This window comes from Macaca mulatta, chromosome 12 (genome assembly GCF_049350105.2).
Source record: "Macaca mulatta isolate MMU2019108-1 chromosome 12, T2T-MMU8v2.0, whole genome shotgun sequence".
NCBI classification, from domain to species: Eukaryota; Metazoa; Chordata; class Mammalia; order Primates; family Cercopithecidae; genus Macaca; species Macaca mulatta.
Genome location: NC_133417.1, coordinates 98729531 through 98733127, shown reverse-complemented (window position 1 = coordinate 98733127; position 3597 = coordinate 98729531). Strand labels below are relative to the sequence as shown.

Genomic DNA, 3597 nt, shown 5'->3' with positions numbered 1-3597 from the left:
TTTGTATCTGTTGAGGGAAACTTAGTTTCATTCAATAATTTGGCTATTGTGAATAGTGCTGCAATAAAAATGAGAATGCAGATATCTCTTTAATATACTGATTTATTTTCATTGAATTTATATTCAGCAGTGGGATTTCTGGATCATAAAGTAGTTCTATTTATAGTTTTTAGGGGAACCTCCATATTGTTTTCGATGGTGGTTTTAGTAATTTACATTCCTACCAACCGTGTACAAAGATTCATTTTTCTTCACATCTGTGCTAGCTTTTTTTATTTTCTAACTTTTGGATAAAAGCCATTTGATTTATATTTCTCTCATGATTGGTTATGTTAAGCATGTTTTCATATACCTGTTGACCAACTCCTTGCCATTTGAATAGTTTAAAAATATTTCCTTCCATTCTGTAGATTGTCCTTCATTCTGTTAATCGTTTCCTGTGTTATGCAAAAGCTTGTAAGCTTGATGGGATCTCATTTGTCCATTTTTGCTTTGAGTCCCTGTGCTCTTGAGGTCTTACTCAAGACATCTTTGCTCAGACAAATGTCCTGAAGCATTTCCCCAATGTATTCTTCTAGTAGTTTTATAGTTTCCACCCTTAGATTTAAGTCTTTAATCTATTTTGATTTAATTTTCTTATGGCAAGAAATGGGGGTTTAATTTTATTCATCTGCATATGGATATCCTGTTTTTACAATACCATTTATTGAAGAGATGTATGTTTCCACAATGTATATTTTTGTCAACTTTGTCTAAAACAGGTTGACTGTAAATACATGGATTTATTTCTGGGTTCTCTTTTTTTACTTTACTTTTAATCAAGGATATTTTCATTATTCTCACCACATAAGTGTCGTTGATTTTGAATTTTAACTATTCCCATACTTGAAAACTCGTGTATAAGTTACTATTTTCAAATTTCTCCTACTTTCAAAGTCTTCTTTTTATTACTTTAATTGCTACAACGATTTATGTATCTATGGTCTTACACCTGGATTATTGCAATATTCTCTGCCATGTTTTCCCGGTCTCCTATCTATCCACATTAATATTTTGACCCAATTGCCACTGAAATAATTATTATAAATTACCATTATGGACACAACCCTGTTCAAAAATATTTGATTGTCTCCTCAAATGAAAGAACATGGTTTGGGCATCTTAACTGGTATAGGCAATCATGGATCATGTAATGCAGTTTGTTGAGCCAAGTTGGCAGCTTGTAAAAGACTCAGTTCAGCTGGTTAAAAGATGCTCCGAACCTGATAGAAAAGAATTTCAGAAGATTGCCATGGCAACAGCAATAAGATTTGCTATAATGGGATTCATTGGATTTTCTATGTAATTGGTTCATATTCCTATTAATAACATAATTACTGGTAGCTGAATATGTTTTCGAGGAGTGTTTTCCATCTTAGGGATGAGTGAAAAAGTGAGGGTTTGAGAAGCTTATGGAGTGAAAGGTTGCTGAATATTTTGTGGTTTCTTCCTTTTTATTTCTTCCAAGATGTTCTCTAGTTCTAAATTAAAATAATATGAAAAGAAAAAGGAAAGACAAAGAACACTGTTTAAACACTGAGAACAACATTTAAAGCTTTCCATATCAAAACTTATGGAGGCTGTACAATGCAAAATTACATTTTCAGTAATAAAAGTCATTGGGTAGGAGGAGGATCTACTATCAGGCAAGGCTGAAATGAAGGAACCTTTGGCAGCATAAATTGTTGGGTGCTGAATTTGTTCTTTATCCCATACTGGTTTTGTCTTGTGTCATACTATTTTCACACTTTGACTTTCCTTTCATTAAGGATGTCTTTTATAAAGAAGAAATCACCAACCATTTGAAGGTACTGGCTCTTGTTATCTTTTGAGAATTGTTTAAAATTATTGAAAACTGTTTGTTAGCTGCTCAGGATGATAGAGGAAAAGACGTGCTATTAATTTGAGGACCATAGTTTAAAAGAAGAGAGAGATTTCTTGGAGTTTATAATCCCAAGATTGGTGAATATATAAGGAAGCAAGCACATTGTATTGGTCTGGCTTCTCTAAGTAGACAGAATAGGATATGTGTATATATGAAGGGGGATTTGTTGGGAGAAGTGATTTAAAAGATCACAAGGTGAAGTCCCACAGTAGGCCATCTGCAAGCTGGCCTTTGGGACTCAGAAGGAACCCAGTCTGAGTCCCAAAACCTAAAAAGCAGGGAAGACAAAAGTGCCCCCTTCAGTCTGTGGAAAAAGGCTCAAGAGGCCATGACAAATCCCTGGTATAAGTCCAAGAGTCCAAAAGTTGAAGAACTTAGAGTTCTTATATTTGGTGCAGGAAGCATCCAGCATGGGAGAAAGATGAAGGCCAGACGATTCACCAAGTCACGTCCTTCCACGTTCTTCTGCCTGCTTTATTCTAGCCACACTGGCAACTGATTAGATCATGCCCACCCAGATTGAGGGTGGGCCTGCCTCTCCCAGTCCACTGACTCAAATTTAAATTTCCTTTGGCAACACCCTCACAGACACATCCAGGAACAACACTTTGCATCCTTCAATCTAATCAAGTTGACACTCATTATTAACCATTACACACATTATGGTGGTGTTGGATAATAAGGCTTCATGAATATTTGCATGTTTCTGCACGGTCAGGGCTTTCAGAGCAAAGAGTACTGGTATCTTGATTTAAAGAAGGTTGCATGGCAAGCATGCCTTTGAAGTCAGAAATTTTTTTTTCTTGTCAATGAAATGTAAAATTGCTTCTTCCTTGAATCCTTTTGCTTACGTTCTAAGGATAATGAATCCCAAGTCATTTGTTTATATTTTATAGTAGTAAAAGAGAGTTAAAGACCTCCTCAGCCCCCTTCCTTCACTCTTTCTCAGACAGGATGTGCTTACATTCCAGAACAAAGGCCTCCCTCACTCTTCTTCAGAGGGAGAATGGTGTAATGTACCAGCTTTCCCAAATAAGTTCCGGGTTTTATAATTCTCAGATGCATTTTGTCTGGTGCAAAAGCCCTGCACGTACAGGGGACAGAGCATGTACATTTTGCTACCATTTTTTCACTCTGTGGAGAATTGGTGCATGGGCAGCCACTGCTTCTAAGATTGTTCTAGGTATGAGTAAATAAAAGGTCTGTTCTCTGATCTAGAAGTATGGCGTTCATATTAATAGATATAGATTGACAAAAACAGAGATAGAGATATACACACATATATAGAGATTTATATATTTTAGATACACTTCATATATACTCTATATGTACATATATATGCAGGAATCCATATATATACATGTATGTGTACATATATATGTGTGTGTGATTGTGTTTGTGTGTACATATGTGTTTATAAAATTGTGGCAGTTATATTAACAGGGTAATATCTCAAATCCTGCATAATTTCTGATTTAACAGTTGGTAGCAAGAGCTGCCTGAGGAAAGAAAAATTCTAGGTCCTGAAATACAGGGCCTGCTATATAGAAATAGAGCAGAGACTACTGGAAGAAGTAATTAGGGAAATAAGTGTGAGGTTTTGACCCATGACAATAGAAATTCCCCAATACTTGGCACTAATTCTACTTAGTCTCTTGCAGCTATGAAAATTT

General features: G+C 35.6%; 1 pseudogene; it reads left to right on the top strand.

The window, feature by feature from the left end:
* Positions 1–1180: 1180 nt before the first annotated feature.
* Positions 1181–1387, top strand: LOC114671525 (protein transport protein Sec61 subunit gamma pseudogene; annotated as a pseudogene).
* The last annotated feature ends 2210 nt before the right edge of the window (positions 1388–3597 follow it).